This window comes from Erinaceus europaeus, chromosome 2 (assembly GCF_950295315.1).
Source record: "Erinaceus europaeus chromosome 2, mEriEur2.1, whole genome shotgun sequence".
Classification (NCBI taxonomy): Eukaryota; Metazoa; Chordata; class Mammalia; order Eulipotyphla; family Erinaceidae; genus Erinaceus; species Erinaceus europaeus.
In genome coordinates, this window is record NC_080163.1 from 200,744,840 (window position 1) to 200,770,523 (window position 25,684).

Genomic DNA, 25,684 nt, shown 5'->3' on the forward strand with positions numbered 1-25,684 from the left:
TGCCCACTGTGAGGGACACAGACACACTCGTGTGGGACAAGGCTGCAGATCTACCCTGAGCACAGGTCCCAAACCACTGCTCTTCCTGCTCCTCTGTGCCAGTCACAGTCTGTGTCTCTGCCCCCTGTTGGGGGTGGGCAAGGGGAGACAGAGTGCTCCAGTGGTCAGCCCTGAGTGTCTGGGAGTCTGACTCCTGAAAATAAAGGTGTGACCTGCTGCTCAGAATATGAATTCGTCGCCAGAGAAATGAATGTCTTTGCATTTCTATCAGAAGCCCCCGTTGGGCAGGGAGCAGGGGCACAGTTACAATGGAGAAGCGAGAGAGAGGGAGCTCGCAGGAATCCTGTGAAGTGAGATCAGCCAGACAGAGAAGGAGGAATATGGGGTGATCTCACTCATGGACAGAAGTTGAGAAGTAAGAACAGAAGGGGAGACACAAAGCAGAATGTGGACTGGGTTTGGTGTACTGCACCAAAGGAAAGGACTCTGCAGGGGTGGGGGGCTTTCAGGTCCTGGTGGAGGATCTAGGCTGGGGGTGAATGTTTTGCAGAAAACAGAGAAATTTTACACATGTGCCAACAACTGTATTTACTGAAAACCAACAATCCCCTCCCATCGATAAATATATATACACTGAATCACTTAATACTCCTAGGGGTTGGGTGGTGGCTCACCGGGTTGAGCGCACACATTACAGTGCGCAAGGACCCAGGTTCAAGCCCTGGTCCCCACCTGTAGGGAGAAGGCTTCATGAGTGGTGAAGTAGGGCTGCAGGTGTCTCTCTGTCTCTCCCTCTCCCCTCTCAATTTCTCTCTGTCTCTATCCAATAATAATAATAAAAAACACTACATTACTAAATACTCCTTCTGTCTGTCCCTTTTGCCCACGGCACAAAGTGGGTATTTGTTTTTGCAGGTGAGAATTGATGTTGTCCAATTAAAGACCTCACTATTTGGACAGCAGCAGCAGCAACAATCTTCAGATGAAAAGTCTTTTTCTTTATCTATTTTGATGACTAAAATGAGGGAAGAGAAGGCAGGCAATCAAATGGGTAGTGCATTAGCTACTGTGAATACTCACTTTCTGCTTTTTTTTTTTTTTTCTCTTTTTCTTCTTCTTCTTTCCATTTCGAGCTGCAGGTAAATTGCATTTTCTGCCTCTCACGCCTGAATACAGGACTCTTATCTTGGGGTTCCCAGCACCTCAGAAGAAACATTTCAGGAAAATAACTGTTTTGGCGGTGCTGTCTCCTACTCCCATTCTAGTGAAGGGGGGGAAGGGAGGAGAGTGGGGAAGAAAAGAAATGAAGAGAATTAAACAACAACAGCAATGACAATAATTACATTTCTAGCCTAGGACTATCATCCATGGGGGGGACGGACTACCCTCGCTTGTAGCTAATCATAGGATGAGTGGTATCCTATTTCCTCACAGTTTCCTCTCTCAGTGAGATGAAAGGGCCACTGACAGTCGAATCAAAGCCACACTGCAGACATCGCAGCTAATTTATACGGTTAAAAAGTCTTCTGAGCAACGGGACACAAAAGACTTAATTTAAAGGAAAGAAGGGAGAGTTCCTCTTTCCCCCTTATTCTGTCATGCAAGGATGCACGTGACTTCATGTCTGTCCAGTAGACAGCATCTGTAGACACTGGTAGAAGAGGGGCTGTGGACAGATGAACCCACCAATGTGTCCTGGAGCCCTGATTCCCCAGAGCCCCGTCCCACTAGGGGAAGAGAGAGGCAGGCTGGGAGTATGGATCCACCTGTCAACACCCATGTTCAGCAGGGAAGCAATTACAGAAGCCAGAACTCCCACTTTCTGCTCCCCATAATGACGACCCCGAGTCCATACTCCCAGAGGGATAAACAATAGGAAAGCTATCGGGGAGGGGAAGGGATATGGAGTTCTGGTGGTGGGAATTGTGTGGAGTTGTACCCCTCTTATCCTATGGTTTTGTCAGTGTTTCCATTTTATAAATCAAAACAGAAAGAAAGAAAGAAAGAAAGAAAGAAAGAAAGAAAGAAAGAAAGGAAGGAAGGAAGGAAGGAAGGAAGGAAAGAAGGAAGGAAGAAAGAAAGAGAGAGGAATGGCACCACTGGAGCATCTTCCCTCCCCACCCCTGCTGTTTCCTCTCACCTCTCTCTTGGCCAAACCGGAAGGAAGCAGACAGAAGGAGACTTAACCCAGTTCAGCCTCCAACAGGCTCTGTGTGCACAACAGCCACCAGTTGTACTGCACACATCAGGGAGGAGCCAGTATATTGTTTATGTAGTGGGGGGGGATACAGTGGCCTGGGAGGTGGCCCAGGGGATAAAGCAGAGTCTCCAGCAAGAGGTCCTGAGCTTGATACTGGGCACTGCGTGTGCAGGGTGATGCTCTGCTTCTTTCCTTCTCTTTAATGAATAAATGATTTTCCTGAGTAAAGCAGAAGGGCCTGGCGGTGGCACGACCGGCAGGGCGCACACATCACTCACTGTGTGTGAGAACCTGGGTCCAAGCCCCCAACCAACACCTGCAGGGGGAAGCTTCATGAATGGTGAAGCAGGGCTGCAGGTGGCTTTCTCTCCCCCTCTGTATCTCCCCCCTTTCCTCTCATTTTCCTCTTGGTCTCTTTAAAAAATATCTTGGTGGCAAAAAAGAAGAAGTAAAAGAGGACGAGGAGGAGGAGGAGGAAGAAGAGGAATGGAAAAAAAAAGAAGTAAAGCAGAGAAAGAGATCATTAACTGTAAGATTTAAGCAAATACCCTATAAGGCAAACACCCTCTCATGGAAGCTATTTATTTTAATATTTATTTATTTATTCTCTTTTGTTGCCCTTGTTTTATTGTTGTTGTTATTATTGTTGTTATTGTTGTTGTTATTAATATTGTCATTGTTGGATAGGACACAGAGAAATGAAAGAGAGGAGGGGAAGCCAGAGAGAGGGAGAGAAAGACAGACACCTGCACACCTGCTTCACCACTTGTGAAGCGACTCCCCTGCAGGCGTGGAGCCGGGCTCGAACCAGGATCCTTATGCCGGTCCTTGTGCTTTGCACTACGTGCACTTAACCCGCTGTGCTACCGCCCAACTCCCGAAGCTATTTTTACATTACTGTTATTTATTGGATAGAGACACAGAGAAATTGAGAGGAGAAATAGAGAGGGGGAGAGAGACAGAGAGACCCCTGCAGCCCTGCTTTACCACTTGTGAAGCTTCCTGCTTGTAAGTGGGGATGGAGGCTTCGAACCCAGGTTCTTGTGCACTGTAATACATGACGCAAGCTGAAGCAAGTCCTGCACCAATTAGACCTACTATGCAGCTAAACGTTAGTTGGCTAGGTGGCAAAAGCAGACATTTCTTGAGGCATCAGCCCGCACTAAGGCTAGTGTCAGGAGTTGGGGAGCACAGGGAGGGACGTCCGCTGAGCTGGTATTCACACCCCCTTTGCTTCCAGCTCCAGCTACCTCCTTCTTGCACCAGCTCCCCCCCAGGCTGGGCTCTCTGCTCCTGTCTCCTAGGCCCCAGAAATCACACTGGTAAAGTGACAGGGAGCTGCTACCTGAAGGAACTGGTGGCCCTTTGGTAAAGGCCCCTCTGTAGGATGAATGGCTGGGGGGGGGGGAGGTGGCGTAGAGGGGTTTGCCGTGTGAGGTGGCACCCCACTCTCTGTGGGTTGGGAGGGTGCCTGAGGAAGCAGGACCTTGTGCATTCATAGTCTTGGGGGTTCACTATTCCTGGGCTGCATTGACTCAGGTAGAGAGAAACACACAGAGGCAGAGACAGCAGGAGAGACCCCCTCGTGCAGTGGTGAACCCATGAGAGCAGATGCCCGGAGGCCTGCTGGCCTCTGCGTCTCCTCCCTCCTCCTGTCTCTGCAGAGCAGCCCCTCAGGTGATAGCAGAGCGCCGAGTCCTCCCTTGGGTCACCCTGCCTGTCCCAGCAACCATTCCTCAGCCCACAGGCGGCCGCAGAGCTGTGCGGCTCCGTTTCACAAAGTGAACGAGCAGTCGGGAACTGGGGGAACGGCACCCAGGCTTGTGGTGGAGCTGGGTCTGGAGCCTGTAAGGATGCCACCCTAGAGCAGGACATGGGGGACCGTGTCTGAGTGTCTCACTCTGGCCTCGAGCACACGTGACCACTGCCCATCAGTGGGCGGCTGTCACTCCACACAGGTTGGCGATGAAGTGGTCCTCTCTCCACAGACCCACACAAGGCCCTGACTAGGGCTTCTGGGGACACTCTCTGGCCTCGGACAGTCTGTCCTGGTGTTGGTTGTCACTTTAAAGTTTAAGGCACAAGGGTAATGCACCCAGTTAAGCACCCAGTTAAGCATACATGTTACCATGTATAAGGACCCAGGTTTGAGTCCCTGTTCCCCACCTGCAGGGGCAAATGTCATGAGTGGTGAAGCTGGTCTTCAGGCCCCCTCTTTCCCTTTTCAACTTCTCTCTGTCCTGTCAAAGAAAAAAAAATGGCTGCCAGGAACAGTGCTTCCTCGTGCTGGCAATGAGCCCCAGAGAGGCAATAAATAAATAAAGTTTAAAGCACTGCTGACACTGGAATAGAAACACACACACACACACACACACAACACACACACGCAGGGGCAGAACTCAGAGCTCAGGAACGCGCCCGTACATGAGTGGACAATTAATTTGTAGCCAAGGGTCCAGGGGATAGATTGGAGACAGAGGAGTCTTTTCAGTAAACGATGTGGGGACACACACTGGCTTGCTACATGCAGAAGAATGACACCATCATCACACCCAGCTCAGAAGGGACCAGAGCTTTGGATGTTGGAGAGAAACTACACGTATCTTTCTATAGAAGAAAATTCAAGTTTTCAAAGGCAGAATATTACATACTGTGGCTTCAGAGGCTTGAGACCATGGGTAAGGAAAAGAAAAGCGAACTCAAAGAGCTTCTAAGCTTCTGCACAGCAGAAAGAACCATCAACAAAAACAGTGACACCCCATGGGACGGAAGATGATAGTGTCACATCACACATCGGACAAAAGGCTAATAACCGAGAGCGCTCATCAAACTCGGCAGCAGCAGCAGCAGCAGCAAACTGAACAGCCCCCATCAACACACAGGGAGAGGATCTGAACACTTGTCACCAGAGGTTTCAGATAAACAACAGACATATGGAGAAAAAGAAAAAAAAAATAGTGCTCAGTGTCACCGATTTTCAGAGAAATGCAAATCGAGACAGCACCTCACACCTGGAGGGATGTTGTACATCAAAATGAAAGCGTGAGACGATAGAATAGGAGCCTGTTCACACTGCTGGTGCAATGTTGAATAGCAGTCTCTTTGGGCAGAGCAATACGGCACCTCCTGTCCCTGTCCCTCCCCTCTGAGTCAGGTCACTAGGGAATCCTGCTGCTGGAGCCAGTGCTGGCCCAGGGGTAGCACCTGGGGTCCAACCCACACCCAACACCCCAAATGCATTCCATGCCTGCACTGGCATTCCAGGCCTCCAAGGGTCAGTGACACTCCCTTTGCCAAATCTCTTCTGCCCATTTGGACTGGGCCCAAACCCCATCTGTCCCCAGCACTGTCAGCTCTCAAGAGGTGACTGAAACCAAACTTGGGAAGTGGAGAGCTTCCTGCTAAACAAAAGTGTTACTTTTTGCTATTCAGGATTTGGGCTTCAGAGCCCTTTGATCTAATCGTGTTAGCAGATAAAGAATGAATATTTATTGTTTTTATGAGCATTGTTTTATATGAAACAAATTTGGGGGGGTGGGAAGGAATAAATATTTGGGACAGCAAACATTTAAATGTCATCAGTGAATTTACTTTCCTACCTTGATTTACAATGGCAGCATTTGGGTGGAGAGCTGGAAAAGAAAGGAACACCCTTTTGTTTTTGTTTTATTTAGAATGTCCAAAGTCTAAAGGAATGCTTTTATTGCAAGCACATAAAGTAATGAGAAAAAAAAACTGCAAGGATTTAAATACCATTAGAGATGCTTGACCTCAGGGTGTTAACCAAGCGAAGGGGGTTCTAGCAGTTTTCTTTTGAATCCCCCCCCCTCAAATACCTTCCCAACTTGGAATCTGTTACAAGGAAGATGCGTGTGTGTGTGTGTGTGTGTGTGTGTGCGCGCGCGCGCTCGCGCGTGTGTGTAAGGGGTGTAGTGGTATTAAAAAATGGGAAAAAGTCTTCAAAAATCCTGGAGCTGCAAGTAAATAGACCCAGGACCCCCTACACGCACTCCCCACCCCAGTGAGAATTGCCTGGTGGCTGGGAGCTTGGGGGCAGAAGGGACTGCAGGAGGGTTTAGCCCAGTGAGTCAGATGGTCCAACCAACACAGCCCTGCCCTTTGCCTGTGGAGAGCCAGCCTGTATAAGACTTGAAGTCTTAGGAGCCTAAACCCTAAACCCTAAAATCATATTTACAGCTGATGGGCTGTTGAACAGGGCCAGCCAGCGTCAGCTCGGCTAGGAGACGAACTCTGACTCGTAACTCAAGCTGTGGCAGGCATGCCGTCGGCTGCCATCAGGGGTGATCTGCAGTAGAGAACAGTCTGGTCTCTGAGGCTTTGCTACCCTCTACAGTGTAGGTCTGCAATTTTAAAACAGTGCCCAGGTTCAGAGGGTGGGAAGCCCCTGCTCCCTGTACCTGTGCCTGTGTGTCTGGGTTCAGATCTTTCCTTACCTTTGTTTGTTTCGCTCACTTGCCATCCTTCCCCCAGCAGAAGGGGTAGACATGGCAATGAGTGCCAAACCGGGGTGTGTCTGCCCTGGGCGCTCTGGGTCCTTTGGGCCGAGGGGCACACACTCTGGAGCAAGGAGGAAGGTGACATCAAAGAGCCTCTGTTTACTTTTCTGTTTCCAATGACTTTGTTTGGAAAAGAGTAAACACAATTACCTTAACAACTGAGCTGGGAGGCTTTGAGGGTTTAACAGGACATTGTTTTCCTAGGGGGTGGGGTTGGGGGTGGGGGTGAGGGGTCCCAGAGCATCTGGCAGGGGTGGGGAGCCCAACCAGGTGCCTCCACTGGTTTTCAGGTTCTTCTCAGAAATGTGTTTGCCTTCGATCAGGTTTCTTAGAAAATAGGGTGGTTCGTTTTTTCCTGATTTATACCTGGGAATAATTTTTAAGTGTCAGACTAAGTGCAATTAGTATTCACTATAAATCGGGGCCTCCAAAGTGCTGCCCCACATCTTCCCCTCTATTTCTGTCCTGAGCCCCTGTTCCTGCACTGGTTCTCTAGCCGCTGATGAATATACAGCCCTCAGACGATGCATGATGCATGCTAGTTGGAGTTTCTTCTTGCTTTAGCTGCCTGTGCTTGGGAGTTCTTTCTAGGCCATTCCCTATAGAGCGGCTCCAGCCTTTTTACCTGCGGCATAGGATTCCACCCTGTGGATGGCTATCCTAAGCGATGACTGGCTCATGGACTTGAAACCAGCTCGCCTATTCTCCTACGAAAACAGCGTTTTAGTTGGAAACATGCCAGGTTTACATGTTGACATAAGGAAGAGCAGTATCTTAAGATGGCCTGTTGTTGTTGTTGCCGTTGTTGTTTCAAGTCTTCTTCTTACTGTTCACTCCCAGCAAGGAGAGCGTCTCCTCGTTCTAATGAAGCGCGAGCAAGAGGGTAGGCAGGCTCCCCTAAGTCATTCAGTGAAAGCGGGATGATGTGTATTTCTAGCATTTGAAAATTATCTGCCTTCTTTTGTAAGAAGACCAACACAGGCATTGAGTTTGCATGTGTGCGACCACACAGGCAGCTTAAAACATTTGCTAGCTTAGCCTGTGTGACTCTCTCCTTGAATGAGGCTGGCAAGGAGACTCTGGCCTTTACCAGCACCTTCTCTCTCCTTTTATACTTAAATGTTAAGTTTTTAAGCCAAAAGTTTCAGTTTGCAATAGTTCCAGATTTACCAAAAATTTTCCAAAGATAACACGACATTCCTGTGTTCTCTTGCACTTGATCTTAGATGTCTTTTTAAATAACTATGGCCCTTTTGCCCAAGGTGAGAGGTTAACATTGGCATGGTAAGGTCCTACTTTTTTCTGTCCATGTCACTCCTGCTTTAGGCTCTTGCCCTAAGTAGCATTGCTTTTCAATTAGCTCAGAGAGGGAGGCCGACTCTGGGGTTAACCAGTGGACTCCTGCACAGCTGGAGGAAAACCCTCCTGACCACAGTCAGATCTTCTGATCATAGGTGCCCGCTGCCCTCCACGTGTTTTGCTGTGCTCTTGCAGCTGACTAACTCCGCTCCAGCACGCACGCGGAGCACACACACGAGCCAGCCTGGCTCACGCTTTTGCCGTGCCCGCTCCAGAGAACTGTTCGTAGGTTGTCCAGTGTCTTGAGGAAACCGTCATTGGCTACATCAACAACTGGCTTCTTTTATACACTACCCACAATTGAGTAATTCAAAGATAAGCAGTGTGGTCTGGTCTGGTCCAGTGGTGAAAAGCACGAGGTCTTAAAAGTCTGTGCTCAAGCCCAGCTCAGATCCTTACTCACTATGAGCTGCTTGATGTCAGTGAGCTCTAGTTTCCTTGCAGGTACTCCCAGCGACAATGTATGCTGAGTCCTTAGCAAGGACAGCATTTCCAATAATGGGTAGCTGGTTTGGGGAGATGGCATAGTTGTTCCGCAAAAGACTCTCCTGCCCGAGGCTCTGAAGGCCTAGGTTCAATCCTCAGCACCACCATCAGCCAGAGCTGAGCAGTGCTCTGGTCTCTCTTCTCTCTTCTGTCTCTCATAATAAGGGTGGCTTTGACACGCTGCCATCTCCCAGTCTGCTCTCCAATGAACTTCACATGTGATCCACCCCTGAAGACCACAGCAGGAGTTGAGCAAGGCTGTTCGGTATGAGAGGACAGGTCCAGGAGGAAGTCACCTAGGTACGTGAAGGACACTCCTGCTCCAGCCTCTCATCTGTCTGTGCACAGCTACTGGATTCTGGGCTCCGTGTGCTTTTTTTTTTTTTTTGGGGGGGGGCTACCAGGGGGATGTTGCTGGCCCACAGATGCACTGAAAGGTGAAAGGTGGGGCAGAAAGAAACTCCCAGGTTCAATTCCCAGCACCACCATCAGTCAGAGCTGAGCCATGCTCGGTCTCTGTCTCTTTCTCTCTCTGTGTGTGTCTTTCTCACTACAACAAAATTAATTAAATATATATTTTTTAAATTATAAAAAGAAACTCTGGTCTAGTTAAGGTTCTGGATGGAAAATTCTTTATGAGGAAAGAGAACCATAAATTATAAAGCTGTTCTCTAACAATGAGTCCTTAATAATGTCTGAAAAATATCTCACAGGTAAGACATAGTTTCCCTGAAACCCAGTCCACAGCAAAATAATCACCCAACCCAGTGATAAACATTCCAGAGTCTGTGGACAGACATACAGCTTTGTTTTCAGGGTCAGTCGAGAAGTGGAGAAGAAAAAGGCTGACTTTTCCCTCTCCTTAGTGGTGTTCTATGTTACAGAGGGCACTGCTTTGAATTTCTCTCACTTTTCTTTACTTCCTCAAGATCATCATCATCACAGTGTTCTGGAAAAGAAACAAGTCTGCTACAGACATTTCTCCTGCTTTCTGTTTTTTCCCTTCCAGGAAAACCAGGAACAGAAAAGCAGGTTGGGGGAGGTGGGGATGGGAGGAGAGCTGTTCAGATGAAGCCAAGGGTCCATGCAGGTTTGGCGTGCTCCACACAAAGATAAGGTGAACGCCCCTGGGTTCTACCAGCAATTGGCTGGGTGGATATAAATGCATTACAGCCTCCAGAATTCTTACTGGTTGGCTTACTTGCTTTTCTGTTGTTAAGCAAAAGGGGGGGGGGATACAAATAATCAAAGGTAATTAAAAATATATATATGTCAGTGGTCTGGATTCCACCTGCACAGTAGGCCCCAAGCCCCAAATGACCCCATACTTCTGTTGTGTTTTTTTCCTCGGCTGGAGGTGATCTGGGGATGCCACATAAAGAACTCGGGCATCTTGATCGGCTTGGTTTCTGAAAGCAGGCATCCGTCCATGCTGCTTAGAGTTCTAGATTGCTTGGCTTAATGTATATTTCATAGATGCGTGGTGTTATCAGTTCACTCTCTCGGCAGCTTGCGCAGACCCTGAAGCTCACGGTATCGCCCTTATCTGCTGGGGGTGGAGAGGGAGGGGATGCGAACAGGCTCTTTGATATGTGCCTCTGGGGGACGTGGAGGTGGATGTGAAGGCGGAATACTAGTCGGGCCTGCTTTGTGGATGGCGGCCGGGCAGGTCCGGCTCCCTGAGTGGATTCCTGACTGGATTCCGAGATACTGGAGTGGGGAGGGCCTCTGTCATCAACACACCCTCCCCAGCTCGCACTTCTCTGACTCCCAGGGAAGCTCCCACTGTCTCCCTAAACCCACAGAGAGAGCAGGGAGGTGGTGGGGCTGCACCCTGAGAACAGACCCCTGAGGGTGCGAGCACAGCCCACTTCCGGCCTCCTCCCAGTCCACTTCCGGCCTCCTCCTAGCCTACTTCCGGCCTCCTCCCAGCCCACTTCCGGCCTCCTCCCACACTTAGAAACGGGGCTCTGGCTGGGTCGGGAGAACCAAGGACCGAGCCCCTCATCTCTCTGTGTTGTCAGGCGTCTGCCTTGGGGTCAGCCTGTGGGAAGAAGCTTCTAGGAGGAAGATGGTTTCTGCAGAGATAACGAGTGAGATAAACTGTTCTTATCTCCTAAGGAGTTTATGTGGAAGCATCCATCACACACAGCCAAGAAAAATAACACCGAGCTCAAAAGCTAAAAAATTCCGTGACTCCCCTCTCCCTGAGATTCTTTCTCCTTTACAAGGCCCTTCCTCCACTATGAGATATGAGGACATTCCCAATGGATGGGACCGGTGATAGTGGCCAGAGGGGTCCCATAGAAGTCTAGGCCCTTTCAGCCACCAGGTTCCAGATGCCAGCATGATGCCGACCAGACTTCCCTGGGCAGACAACCCCACCAATGTGTCCTGTAGCTCCACTTCCCCAGAGCCCTGCCCCACTAGGGAAAGAGAGAGACAGGCTGGGAGTATGGATCCACCTGTCAACTCCCATGTTCAGTGGAGAAGCAATTACAGAAGCCAGACCTTCCACCTTCTGCATCCCACAATGACCTTGGGTCCATGCTCCCAGAGGGATAAAGAATAGGAAAGCTACCAGGGGAGGGGATGGGACACGGAGTTCTGGTGGTGGGAATTGTGTGGAGTTGTACCCCTCCTATCTTAAAGTTTTGTCAGTGCTTCCTTTTTATATATATATATACACAAAAAGAGAGAGCTGAAGATGGAAGAAGAAGGAGGAGGAGGAGGAGGAGGAGGAGGGGGAGGAGGAGGAGGAGGAGGAGGAGGAGGAGAAGGAGAAGTAGTCATTGTCTAGGCCTGTAGTATCTATGGAGGAAATCCAAGGACTCCCTTATCTAGGGCCCCAGGGGATGTGGTGGCCTGGTATTGACCAAAAAGGGCATCACGAAGTGAGCCAGTCTCTTGCCAGCTTTTGTAGTCCCGCCTTCGTCTGATGAGCTCAGACGTTTATATGTTATCTTATGGTTTTGTAAATCAACATTAAGTCACTAATGAAAAACTTTTAGATATTAAAAAAAGACCCCCAGGTTCAAAGGAACCCTCCTGCACTGCTGGTGGGAATGTCAGTGGGTCCAGCCCCTGTGGAGAGCAGTCTGGAGAACTCTCTGAAGGCTAGAAATGGACCTACCCTTTGACCCTGCAATTCCTCTCCTGGGGATAGATCCTAAGGAACCCAACACACCCATCCAAAAAGATCTGTGTACACATATGTTCTTAGCAGCACGATTTGTAATAGCCAAAACCTGGAAGCAACCCAGGTGTCCAACAACAGATACACAATGGAATACTACTCAGCTATTAAAATGATGATTTCACTGTTTTTAGCCCATCTTGGATGGAGCTTGAAGAAATCATATTAAGTGAACTAAGTCAAAAACAGAAGGATGAATATGGATGATCTCACTCTCAGGCAGAAGTTGAAAAACAAGATCAGAAGAGAAAACACAAGTAGAACCTGAACTGGAGTTGGTGTATTACACCAAAGTAAAAGACTCTGGAGGGTGTGTGTGTGTGTGTGTGTGTGTGTGTGTGTGTCTGTAGTACAGGTCCTGGAAAAGGATGACAGAGGACCTCGTGGGAGTTGTATTGCTGCATTAAATACAAACTATTGTATTTAATGTCCACTGTAAAACATTAATTGCCCAATAAAGAAATAAAAAATAAAAGACCATCAGGGTCACTGTGTGGGGCCTCACAGGGACCCCGGGAAGAGAGTACTCCACGTGGAGGGGTGAAGGCATCCCAGCCCTGGGGGGCGGTGTCAACTGCTTAGTGCAGAGGGGAAGGAGACAGCAGGGCCCTCAGCACACACTGGGATAAGTAGTGCAGCCTTTGTTCTCAAGGGAGTCACCTGACGCAGGAAATGAGCATGATTCTCTCTGCATTTGCCACAGACTTTCCGGCTACCCTGTTTGGGCAGGAGGCAACCAGAGGCCACAAGATTATGCGAGACTGCTCAGGCTGGAGGGTCTGAGCAGAAACCGAGCTCCATGCAATAGAGAGGGAGACGGAACACAGACTGGTCGAGAAGAACCTGCAGGGCAAGAGGATGAGTCGGGGAGTAGTGAGGTGGGCTCAGGTGGGCTGCGTGTCTTTCTGCCCATTGTTCTCCAGTTTTTCTTTTCTTTTCTTACATGGAGGGGATTCATGGCTTCCAGTAAATATAGTTGTTGGTCCATGTGTAAAAAATTCTCAGTATTCTGCAAACCATTTTCCCCTTCTCCCAGACTAGGTCCTTCTCCACCATCAGGCACCAGGATCTGAAACTCCCCCCACACTGAATCCTTTACTTTAGTGCAAGACACTAAACCCAGTTCAAGTTCTACTTTGCGTTTCCCCTTCTGTTCTTATTTCTCTACTTCTGTCCGTGAGTGAGATCATCCCATCTTCATCCTTCTCTTCCCGGCTGACCTCACTGAACAGGATTCCTTCAAGCTCCATCCAAGATGAGGTGAATTCATTATTTTTAATAGCTGAGTAGTACTCCACTGTGTATCTAGACCACAACTTGCTCAGCCACTCATCTGTTGTTGGTCACCTGGGTTGCTTCCAGGTTTTGGCTATTACAAATTGTGCTGCTATGAACACATCTTTTTGGATGGGTGTGTTGGGTTCCTTAGGATATATCCCCAGGAGAGGAATTGCAGGGTCCTAGGGCAGGTCCGCTTCTAGCCTGCTGAAGAGTTCTCTAGACTGCTCTCCACAGGGGCTGGGCCAGTTTTTTATTGTTGATTTGTTAATGAGGAGGGGGGCCTCAGAGCACTAATTTGTCACAGGAAGCACCAGGGATCAAAGCCCAGAGCCTCGCACACAAGTGCTGCCCTCTGGGTTATGTACATGAAGACAGTGGTGCATGTCCATGCTCCATCAGCTGTCCCAGAGTGAGCTCATGTGTGTCATCCACCAGGCCACTGGCCTCCTCGAAGACTCCTGAGACTTCCAAGGATAAGGGGTGCCCGCAGGCTCAGGCCCGACCCTAGATGCATCCTCTCTGCCTTCCCCACCTCGTCTCACAGCAGCTCCCCAGTGCTCCCTGCTCACCCAAGCTGTCCTCACTGCCTCCTCTGCTGTCACCTGCCCAGAGCCACTGCCACCACCAGCCTGCACTCTGGCTCCTGCCTGGATGCCTGTGGCGTTCCTCCTCACCGCCACGGATGACCGCCAGGCCCTCCGCTCCTCTCTCCCCGTGTGGGTGTCCATGGCCCTGTGACTTTGTGTCAGCTTGCCCTGCCCGCTGACCCTGGGCCCAGCCGAGCGACCTGGTGGGAGCTTGAGCTGAGCCCGGGCATGGAGGCTTTGGCTTCTGCGCCATCGGGCCACACGCCAGGCTGCTCCCAGTGTACCTTGGTCCTGAGTTCCGCTGGGGAGGTGTGTCACCTCCAGGACCGCAGCTGTCAGAGCGGCCGCGGGAAGGAGCACAGGGCAGGCCATACCGAGAACGGGCACGCTCAGCTCAGCATCACCACATCCCTCGGCTTCAGGCTGCTTCTCTAGACCGCCCTTTAGGGCCCCTCTGCCTCAGCACCCCACCTTCCCCCCGGGCTCCTTACTGTCCCACTTCACACAGTGCCTCCCAGAAACTGGCATCATATCAGAGGACCTCGCCCTCTGCATGGTCCCCAACTGCTCAGCCTTGTCTTTCTGGCTGACCTTAGATCCCCTGCAGACAGAGGTCAGGCCAGAACAGCTATCTAAGTCACAAGAGCCAGAGTGGAAGCAGCTTAATGCCCATCCACAGCCCTTTCCTCTCCTGGCTTTTCGTCACAGCCTCGCTGACGTGAAACAGATCTCACTTGTCCATTGCACAGTGGAATTCCGAGGGCCTCAAAAAAAGGGGGGGTCTGGTTCTGTTATTATTGCTGTAGCCTGGGATTCAACATGCCAGGCTTTTTCAGATAGAGAGAGGCGGCAGGAGAGAGGGAAAGACACCACAGCACCAAAGCTGCCTCCAGTGCTGTGGGGGGCTGGGCCGGAACCTGGCTTGAGCACATGGCAAAGCAGCACACCACCCAGATGACCTATCTTGCCTCCCTACCCCTCCAAAAAAGTTTCAGTGATTGCTTTTTTTTCTGTTTTTTTAAAAATATTTATTTATTATTTATTCCCTTTTGTTGCCCTTGTTGTTTTATTGTTGTATTACGATCGATGTCATTGTCGTTGGATAGGACAGACAGAAATGGAGAGAGGAGGGGAAGACAGAGAGGGGGAGAGAAAGACAGACACCTGCAGACCTGCTTCACCGCCTGTGAAGCGACTCCCCTGCAGGTGGGGAGCCGGGGCTCGAACCAGGATCCTTACGCCGGTCCTTGTGCTTTGTGCTACCTGTGCTTAACCCACTGAGCTACCACCCGACTCCCCAGCTTTTTTTTTTTTAAAGAAAAATAATAATGTGGAAAACTGCGAAATATTACGCATGTACAAACTATTATATTTTACTCTTGACTGAAAACCATTAATTCCCCGATAAGGAAATTAAAAAAAACACAATGAAACTCTGATGATGAACCCAATCTCTTTTGTAAACCATGCACCTTCAAAAAAAAAAAAAAACCTCATTTATTTTCCTTTATTTTTAGGGGCAATTCTCTCCTCTAAAGTAAAGGTGCTTGATAGTGCTCTGTGGTTAGACTTAGACCCAATAACCCTGGCGGCTTAGTAGAACAGCCTAAAGAGGCACTATAAATTCTTCTTAAAAAAAAAAGAGAGACAGAAATTGAGAAGGTAGGAGGAAAGAGGGAGAGAGACAGAGAGACACCTGCAGCCCTGCTTCACCACTTGTGAAGTGACCCCCCCTGCAGGTGGGGAGCTGGGGGCTTGAACCAGGATCTTTACACTGGTCCTTGTGCTTTGTACCCCCTCTTCCATTTTTATGTAAGGACTCTCGACACAGACAGTTTTGACCCAGAGTAGTCAAATGCCAGTTGGTGACTTCATCTGGTGCTCACCCAGGGGAACAGCTTTCCTGCAGATGTCACCATGAGATGCTACCACGTTTTTAGCTGGCATGCTCAGCCTCATTACCCAGGGAGGTCTCTAGATGTGTGAGCCCACCTACTCACTCCAGTTTATTTGTACCCCACCACCATTTGTGGTGCTTCTGTGTGTGTTCAGAGGAGCAGAATGGTGACAAATTTGTTGCTCTACATACCCCCCCCCCACCCCCAAGTTTGGACAAGCTCACAGTCTGCTTTCTGCTCCCATCCTGAACGCCATGTTTGTTGTGCTTGACTGCTCTGTGCTGCTGGGGACTTGGCTGTTTGAAGCAGCCCCCAGCACAGGGCAGAGAGGCTGCCTTCTGGGGTGTGTCTGACAGGGAAAAGAGGTGTTAGTTCTGCTTAGTTCTGACCTGAGCTAAGTGCTACTGGCTGTGCGTGGCTAGCGAATCCATACTGATCCATACGCTTCCTGTAAAACTCAGCTCACAAGCTGCCCTCTGAAAGTTGCTTGGAATCCAGTATTTAACAGTCTAGCAGAAGAGACAGCTCAGTGGTGGAGTAAAGACTTGCATGCCTGAGGCCCTGTCTTTGAGCAGTCCTCCCCACCCCTATCTCTCTCATACAAAATAGATAAATAAATCTTTTAAAGAGTGATTAAGGTTGGGGGAGATAGCATAGTGTTATGCAAACCAACGCTCAAGCCTGAGGTTCCCGAGTCCCAGGTTCAGTCCCCCGTACCACCATTAATCAGAGCTGAGCAGTGCTCTGGGGGGGGGGGGAGAGGATTAATAATAAAGACCCATTGAGAAAATTTCATTACTTATCAGTTTGTATTGAGAGGCACTGGACAATGATCCCAGGGAGGGAAAGATATTTTCCCCTGACTGGTGTTGTCACAGCTTCCTCAGTCATTCCAGGAAACTTTTTCTCTCTCTCTTTTTTTCTTTCCCAATTTACACTGTTTCTGCCACTTTTTATTATTGACTTAAAGTTGCTTTACCGTGGCTTGGGCAGTGGTGCACCGTGCGCAAGGACTCAGGCTCGAGCCCCCACTCTCCATGTGCAAGAGAGAAGCTTCCGAAGTGGTGAAGCAGGTGTCTCTCGTTCTCTTTCCCTCTGTCTTCCCCCATCCCTCTCAATTTCTTTCTATCCTAGCTAATTAAGTAGAAAGGAAAAAAGGCCACAGGGAGAGGTGTATTCGTCATGTAGACACTGGGCCCTCGCGATAACCCTGGTGGGAAAAAAACAAAATCCACAAACCCATTTGATTCCAGAAGCATGGCTTCACACTGACGTTCCTCTGGCCCTAAGAAGGGATTCCACAACCGGCAGAGTTTGAGAGTCTGCTTGTTTTGTGAACTTGCCTGCCTCAGTCTACATTCCACACAGAGGCCTGCGCCTCTTGTTTCACGTCGTGGCATTGCCTCCGGCATTACCATTCTGTCCCGGTGAAGCCATTCTCTTCTACTGAAGTGGGTGACGGTCACTCAGTACTTCTTTATCCGGCCCTCTGACCTGGGGCATTTATGCGGCTTCCCACATTCTGGCCATTGGGAGCATGGCAGCTAGGAACATAGCGGTGCAGACAGGCTTTCAACTTAGTGTTTTCCTGCCCTTGAGATAAACGCCTTGGAGTGTGATTGCAGCATAGTAAGTGACAGACTGCCGGGCTGGTGTAGTGGGCTCTGAGGCAGGCAGACAGGGCTTCAGAATAGTAAGTGGTTCCAGTTTTCTTTATTTTTTTTTATTCTGGGGGTTAATGGGTTACAGTAAATACAGTGGTTGGTCCATGTGTAAAATGTCTGATTTTTTTCTGCCAAACACTCTCACCCCTAGCCTAGGTCTTCCTCCACCATCAGCACCAGGACCTGAAAGCCCCCCCCACCCCCCACCAGAGCCATTTAGTTTGTGCAAGACACCAAACCCTGCCCAAGTTCTGCTTTGTGTTTCTCACTTCTGTTCTGATTTCTCCACTTCTGTCCGTGAGTGAGATCATCCCATCTTCATCCTTCTCTTTCTGGCTTCGCTTACTTCATATATGAGTCCTTCAAGCTCCATCTGAGATGAGGTGAAGAAGGTGACATCATCATTCTTCACAGCTGAGTAGTATTCCAAGTGCATGTAGACTTCGGCTCTCTCAGCCACTCGGCTGTTGTTGCCAATTGTTTTCAAAGGAATCTCCAGGTCGTTTCCACAGGGGTTACAGCAGTTTGCATTCCCATCCACAGAGCACATGGCTCATTTTCTCCAATCCTCACCCCTGCCCTTCCAAGCTTAGATGGAGGACATTCTCACCAGTGTGGATTTAACTGAATTTCTCTAACAATGGTGTGAAGGATTTTCTTTTTTGTTTATTGGTAGGTCATCTGTATGTCTTCCTTGGAAAGTTGTCTATTCAGAACGTTGGTCACTTTTCTTTCTTTTTTTGCTCTTGAGGTACATGATTCCTTTATATTTTTTTCTATATCAATTCCTTGTCAAATGTGCAATGTGAAAATATCTTTTCCCAGAAAGAAATGTATAAACATTTCTTCAATGTGTAGGGTTCCTTTTTCTCTTCTTCCTTCCTCTCTTTTTTAATTTGATATAGTCCCATCTGTTTATTCTTGCTTTAGTATCCCCTGCTCATAGGGCTGGGCTCCCAAACCCATCTTTGCCTGGGTCCTCAAGTGCTTCACTTATGTTCTACTCTGTGCACTTTATAGTTTGGGGATTAAATTCATTTTGAGTTAGTCTTGATGCACAGTGCTAGGTGGTGATCTAGTTTCATTTTTCTATGGTTGTCCAGTTTTCTCAATACCATTTTCCCCTTCATTTTTAAATTTGTCAGTAATAGTACGTTACAAGCTTGTAAGCTGACAGTGTACAGCTCCCCACCACACCTGCCACCAACGCTGTGTTCCCACCCTCCCACCTGCCAAAGGTCACCACCAGAACTCTCACAAGTCTTACAGCTCACTTGCTTCTGTTTCTTTTCTTTTCTTTCTTTCTTTTTTTTTGCAAGTCCATGTGTGTTTGCTAGATGCCACATATAAGTGAGACTCTCTGGTAGCTGTCTCTCATCTCTTCACTTATTTCACTAAGCATAATCACCTCCAGTTTTTGTCCAGAAGGACACAATATCATTTTTGTTTGCAGAGTAGTATTCAATGAGATATATATATCTATATATATTCTCGTAACTCCTTTACCCAAACATACATCTGTTGATGGGCATTGAGGCTGCTTCTGTTCTTTGGCGGTGCATGTGTCCACTGGGTAGATGACAGAGAGTGGTATAGCTGGGTCATGAGGCAATTCCACTTTTATTTGTTCAAGAACTCCCCACACAGTCTTCCAGACGGGCTGCACCAGCTTACCCGCCAGCATGCCAACGTGATTTCTGAAGAGGTTCTCTTTTTCCCCATTGTGTGGTTTTGGCCCCTTTGTCATGTATTAAGTGCCCATCTGTTCAGGGCTCTCTATTCTAATACACTGGTCTCTGTTTTTTTTGTTGTTGTTGTTGTTCTCGTGCTGTACTGTTTTAACTACTATTACTTTGTAGTATAGTCTGCAGTTAGGGCAAGTGGTACCTATGTTTCTTTGCCCCCTCTCCTCTCCTGTCAGAATTGCTTTGGCTATTCCGTGTGTGTGTGTGTGTGTGTGTGTGTGTGTCCGTGTGAGTGCTTCCCCACAAATTTTAGAATTGTTGGTTCAGTTCCCTTGAAAAATGTCATTGGGATTTTGCTATAAATTGCTCTAGGCAACAAATCATTTTAACAACATTTAGTCTTCCAGTTAGTGAACACAGGACACTTGGGAAGATTCATTTTAGTGACCAAAGAAGTCCCAAGTTCTACCATGTTCCCAGCGCTGCACTACACTGCACTGTCTCCTCACAGAACCTCTGTACACAGGCTGACCGTTGCTTCACAAAGATCCCCAGCACAGCAGGGACCTGGGTCCCAGCCACGTCTGTTTAAGCTCTGGGCCAGATCTTTCTGAGAGAGCAGTCGGCCTGACTGTTCATGTGAGCTGCCCTTCCTATGTGAAAAACATTGTCAGGAGGACAAGAATCCAGGCCACTCACCTGGGCTGAATCTGTCACATCCGTGCCTTCTTGACTCCTCAGAAGATGAGCAAGTGGAGAGAGTGTGAGACATAGTCACAAGTTCAAATCTGACCTATGGTTTGATCACTGTAAATAAGAAAGAGATGTTCACAGGGTTAGGGAGAAAGGCACAGATCAGAACCCCCCCCCCTTTTAAACAGTATATTAATTAATAGCAGATACAAAGACATGATTTTGTAACGATTCTACTTCACAAACTGGGAAGACACACCGAGTTTCACCGGCAACAGTAAGCTAGCAGTCGCCATGTCAAACAAATAAAGCGGCTCTTTCCGCCTGAGCTTTCAGGGTGGCGGTAATGACATGGATTCTGGCCACTCCTGTCCTCTCCCCTGCTCTGAGCTGATGAACCTGTTTAATGAGTCTCTGAGAGTGACCCAGGCTGACCTTGCTTCAAAGAGACCCATTGTCACTGTGCACTGACCTGGACTCTCACTGTGTTTTCACCACTGTGACGGCTCCACAGGTGCGTGAGGGAAGAGAGAGGGTCTACAGGCCTTAGGAGCACTCCTAAGATAGACGTCCCAGATTCCTTCCACCCTAAGTTCCCTGCTTTCATATGCTCTATTCCTGATTTATATTTCTTGTCTATTAAACACTTTGTCCTGCATTATATCTCACTGCATTTTAGCCACCAAGTTGCAGGTGCTACTATGATCCCATCCTGATTTCCTGTGTCCAGGAACCCCCCACCTCTCCAGAGCCCTGCCCCACTAGGAAAGACAGAAACAGGCTGGGGGTGTGGATCCACCTGCCAACACCCATGTGTTGTTAAAATTTGTAGGCTCTTGCCGGCCTGGCTTGCTTCACGGCGGGTAACAGAGACGCGGAGACAACGGCTGGGCAGGGAAGCTGTATTTCTTTATTGAGGAACAACGATTCATAAACTAAGACAAACTAATCACCAAACAGAACTCTGCTGTCTCTTTGCGGCGGCGCAAGCACTCTTTCCTTTTCTGTAACTCGGGAACTCTCTAAAACTCTGGCACACTGGAACTCTCTCTTACTCTGGAACTCAAGAACCCAGGAACTCTGTCTCTCTGGCCCTCTCTCTTACTCTGTAACCCTGAAACTCTCGAACTCAGGAACTCAAGAACTCTCAAACTCAGGAACTCCGGAACTCTGGCACTCTCCAACTCAGGAACCCTCTCCCGGGGTTCCTTTTGGCAGGGCCAAGCAGGACCGCGAAATTAATTGGACTGATCCAATTCTCTTGGCGGGGGGAGGGCTAGAACAAACCAATGTAAAGCATATGACACCCATGTCCAGTGGAGAAGCAAGTACAGAAGCCAGAACTCCCACCTTCTGTGCACACGCGCGCGCGCGCGCACACACACACACACACACACCAGAAACAGGGCCCAAAGCATTTGTCACCAGGAATCTTGCTTTTATTTATTTATTTATAATTTTTATTATCTTTATTTGTTGGATAGACAGCCAGAAATCAAGAGGGAAAGGGGAGAAAGAGAGGGAGAGAGAGACAGAGAGACACCCACAGCCCTGCTTCACCACTTGTGAACTTAGGAAGTAAAAGCAGGGCCACTGGAAAATAGGCAAAAAAAAAAAAAAAATCCCCCCAACATATATACAATCAGTCCATATCTATGAACTTGGGAGAGCTATTGCAGTTTCCAACGGAGGGAATGGGGACACAGAACTCTGTGGTGGGAACGGTGTGGAATTATATCCCTATTATCTTATAATTCTGTAAGTCAATATTAAATCACTAATAAAAATAAAGAAAACATAAGATTAAAAAATATATATAGAGAGAGGGTCTTTAAGGGTCGTGGGTCTCTCTCCCAGATGAGTCGGGTGACTCTGACCCTGGCGCTGATTCATGATTTCACAGTGACCTCTGGCAGAGCTGGCAGTGGCCATCGGTCGCCTGTACTGGGAAGCAGTGAACAGGGAGTGTCCAGTGCCCTGGCGGGCTCCAGCCTCACCTCCGGCCTCCACAGGGCTCTCGGAGGCAGACGTGGATCAAGCTACAAGTGCCGGCCGGCACAGAAAGGAAGCTAGTTCTTCAGTGGTGACATCAATGTCCCCTCCAAAATCAAATGCTCAGTAGAGTTTGCTGCAACGTTCTTTGCAATTGCCCTTGAAGTGGTTTTGGTAAGCGGGACAGAGGATGTTCTAACCACTCCAGTGCATGTGGACAACCATATTCTGAACTTGTTCTTTCACTGTGGCTTGCGCTCTCTCTTCACATGGAAGGTCATATATACTTATGTTTATACTGCTTTATCCTTAAGAAAACTTCTCTATTTTTTATATTATTTTATTGCTACCGGGGTTATCTTTGAGGCTTGATGCTGTACTCCCAGGAGCCATTTCCCCTTTCTTTTCCTTTCTTTTCTTTCTCCTCCTCCTCCTCCTCTCCCTCCTCCTCCTCCTTCTCTTTCATTTGATAAGACAAAGAGAAATTGAGATGGGAGGGGGAGACAGGGTAAGAAAGAATGAGAGGCATCTGCAGACCTGTTTCACTGCTAGTGAAGCATCCCCCCTGCAGGTGGGGAGCGGGTTCTTGAACCCAGATCTCTCAGCATGGCATTGTGTGTGCTCGACCCTGTGCATCACAACCAGGTCCCTAAAAATCTTTTTTGCAATGAGCATGTTTTTCTTTGGCAGGTGGTGGTGGTGGTGGCCTGCATATAAATAAGGGGAAATGGAGAAATGACGGCTGTTTCTCTTCATTTATTTATTTCTTATTAGTAATTTAATGTTGACTTATAAAATGATAAGACAACAGGGTTCTAATTCCACACAGTTCCCACCACCGGAGTTCTGTGTCCCCATTCCTTTTTTTGCAAACTGCAGTAGGTCTCCCAAGGCCACAGATCTGGGTTGACTATTATCTCTACAGCTATCTATCTATACTTACATATGTTTTTCTTCACATTTTTTCCCTATGGTCTTGCCTTCTCTGCTTTTTTACATTACAACCACACCAGATCCTCCGGATCCCCATAGAGATGGAGGTCGGAGCCCTCTGGTCATTCTTCCTGAACATTTCTCCTCGTCCAGGAGTACGGACCAGAATTCTTTTGGGGGCGTCTGCTGCTCCTCTCCCTGTGTGCACAAAAGGCTCCAGTGGCTGCCGTTACTCCAGGGTGTTGCGTCTGTGACAAGGGGCTCTGCTGTCATGAGGGACCCCACTCCAGGCTGGGGGGGGGGTGGCATTGTATGAGGTCCCAAGGAGACAAGGTGTGTGCACTGAGAGGTGCCTGCCTGGTCCTGCAGGAATGTCCTTGTTACAACTGCCTGTCAGCTCTGGGGCCTGGCTTCTTCCGACACCACCTGGGGGCATTCATCGGACTTCTCCAGGCCTCAATTTCCTTCTTTGTGAAATGAAAGCTGAGTCATAAATCTGTTCCCAAGTTTATCTCTCCCAAGTTTGGCCCAGTAAATAAGTTTTCTGTGATTGTGTGGTCATCGTGTGAGCATATTTGACTAAGAAGATGATCAAATAATGTCTGAAAATCCCTTTTCCTTTCTTTCTTCCCTTCCCTATCATTTCCCTCCCTCCTTTCCTTCATTCTTCTCTTTTTCTTTCTCCCTTTTTCTTCCTTCCTCCCTCCCTTCCTTCTTCCTTTCTTTTCTCTCCTCCCCCTCTCTGTCTCTCTTTCTCCCTCTCTCTCATTCTGCCACAAGCACTGAAGAAAGAACTCGCAGCCTCCTGGCTATCGATGGCTTATAGTCACTCAAAGTTGGTGGACTCCAGCTGGTCTCAACATGACGTTGGGTACCCCCCCCCCCCCGCCCCAAGTTGTGCCCGGCTTTCTGAAAAGAAGCAGCCATGCTTGCATATGCCGTCTGGTTTCACAGCCAGAAAACAGGCAGGAAAGGACTGTCAGGGAGGGCAGGGACCATGTGGGTGGGTTTCTGCACACTGGGTGGGGGGTGACCCCGTCTGCGGATAAAAAAGCGTCTGGTTGTTCTGCGGAAGGCAGCTCCCCCTCTGTCAGCTGGGACTGCCCTGCATCCGCCAAGTGAGCAGGAGGCTGTGGAATGTGCCTCCCCCAGCCCGCCTGGCTGCCCCTAATCCCACGTCTAAGTGGACAGTGTTCAGTTTCATCACTGGTTGTGTGTGTCGGGGCAGGCCGACACATGGGGCTGTGAGGTGGGCAGTGTGTGTGTGGGGGGGGGGGTGAGGGCGGTTCTGAGGCCAGAGGGCCAGGAAACAGAGGCCCCCTGCGTTTGCCTCTAAGGACGATTTTTTGGTTGTCAGAAATCTCTCTCAGGATTGGGAGGCAGCTCGGTGGGTACAGTGCACGCATTAGGTCTGTGGGGCCTCTGTGTGTCAGGGCCTGGGTCCCGTTCCCAGCACCACATGGCAGAGCGCTGCTGTGATGTCTCTGCTCTGTCTTCTTCCCTCTTTCTTCTCACTCGAATTCTCTCTCCCAGAGGGTAAAATGTTGGGCTGGGAGGATCATAGGCACATGTGAGGAGGCCCTTTGTTCTTTCCCTGAAACTGCCCTAAAGTGAATCTCTTGGTTCTTGCTTTGGGCATTTTTCCAGCGGGTCTGATCTCTGTCTGCATCTTGGTTCCCATCCAATGGGAGGTGGGTGGCAGTCCAGGGCCCACTCTGGCATCTGGGCCTTGGTCCCCATGTAGGGAGGAGGCCCTACTCCAGCCCAGCAGCCTGGCCATGAAGGGGTGGGGAGCTGGCTACATCCTCTTAGTGTGTGAACACAGATCACGGGCCTGGCCAGACACCAGCTCCAGAATCTGGCTCCATTTCTCAAGCTGCAGTTCTTTACTTTAAAATAACATTTTAAAAATATATATTTATTTATTTATTGGAGAAAGACAGCCAGAAATCAAGAGGGAAGGGGGAAATAGAGAAGGAGAGAGACAGAGAGACACCTGTAGCCCTGCTTCAACACTGGCAAAACTTCCCCTCTGCAGGTGGGGGCTGGGGGCTCAAATCCGGGTCCCTGTGCATTGTAACATGTGCGCTCAACCAAGTGAGCTACCACCCAGCACCTATTTATTTATTTATTTATTTATTTTTGCCTCCAGGGTTATCCCTCAGGCTTGGTATCTGCACTACGGATCCACTGCTCCTGCTGGCCATTTTTTTTTCTTTTCATTTTTGTTGTCATTGTTGTTATTGCTGTTGTTGGATAGGACAGAGAGAAGTGGAGAGAGGAGGGGAAGACAGAGAGGGGGAGAGAAAGACAGACACCTGCAGGCCTGCTTCACCACTTGTGAAGTGACTCCCCGGCAGGTGGGGAGTTGGGGGCCAGGGAAGAGAATCTGAAGAACTGATGCTGTTTGAGAGCGAGGTCTGAGTTCCACAAATAACTTTCTAGTCCTTCATTTCTCTTAAAAAAAAAAAGTGCCTAAGCTCAGCTCACAACCCACCATCCAGAGCTCGATGACGCCCCTGGGTTGCTGTACCCTTCTCATGCCAGAAAAGCCAAAATGCCTGGGGGCCCAGTAGGACAGGCATTGCTGAAACCAGACCGCTGCTGGGTACTGAGAAGAAGCCTCCTTCCACTGGAGCTGGTCTGTAATTAAGTTCATTTCTCTATGACCCGGCGCGTATTCTGTTGGGAAATACCGCATTCCCAAGCAGAATGATCAGTTTAAAATGGATGTGGTTTATTAACAATTAAAAGTGATAACACCAGCTGGAGAAGATTGAAGGTGAAATGTTGGGTTTCCTTTGATAGGTAGAATAATTACAAAGTGTGCTTTTGAAGTTCAAGGAGACAGCCTTAGGACACAACATTTTAAAAGTAAAAATTGGCTTGCACTCTCTTCGAGTGATTTATTTTGCACTAAGAAATGGGTGTGAGACATGATGTGATTTAAAATTTCATCCCTTGATGGAACTGCTGGAGGGTGACATAATATATATATATTTTTTTCTTCTCTTTTTTCTTCTCTCAACCTGCTCAGCCTATGAAGTTTCCTATCTAAAAGTTAATCTTTTGAAATTCCTTTGGAATTTAAGGAAACCTAATCTCCTGGTGTGTAAACAAAAGGGACTAAGTACATGATTTCTCTCTGATGCTCAGGAGCCTGGACAGGACAGCCGGCAGGGTCTGAGCCTTG

The 25,684-nt window shown here is 48.7% G+C and overlaps 2 long non-coding RNA genes across 2 annotated transcripts in view; one reads left to right on the top strand and one right to left on the bottom strand.

Annotated features, from left to right (window-relative positions):
* Window positions 1–903: 903 nt before the first annotated feature.
* The window catches only part of LOC132536864 (uncharacterized), a 76,704-nt gene continuing 51,923 nt past the window's right edge, over window positions 904–25,684 (bottom strand). Inside the window, exons 3-4 of the long non-coding RNA XR_009548411.1 lie at window positions 19,573–19,680; window positions 904–1,261 (exon numbers count right to left, since the gene is read on the bottom strand). This is a non-coding gene — a long non-coding RNA (uncharacterized LOC132536864). The remainder of the gene's footprint in view (window positions 1,262–19,572; window positions 19,681–25,684) is intronic.
* Window positions 21,567–22,998, top strand: LOC132537057 (uncharacterized). The gene is made up of 2 exons (XR_009548566.1): window positions 21,567–21,732; window positions 22,572–22,998. It is a non-coding gene; the product is annotated as an uncharacterized LOC132537057 (long non-coding RNA).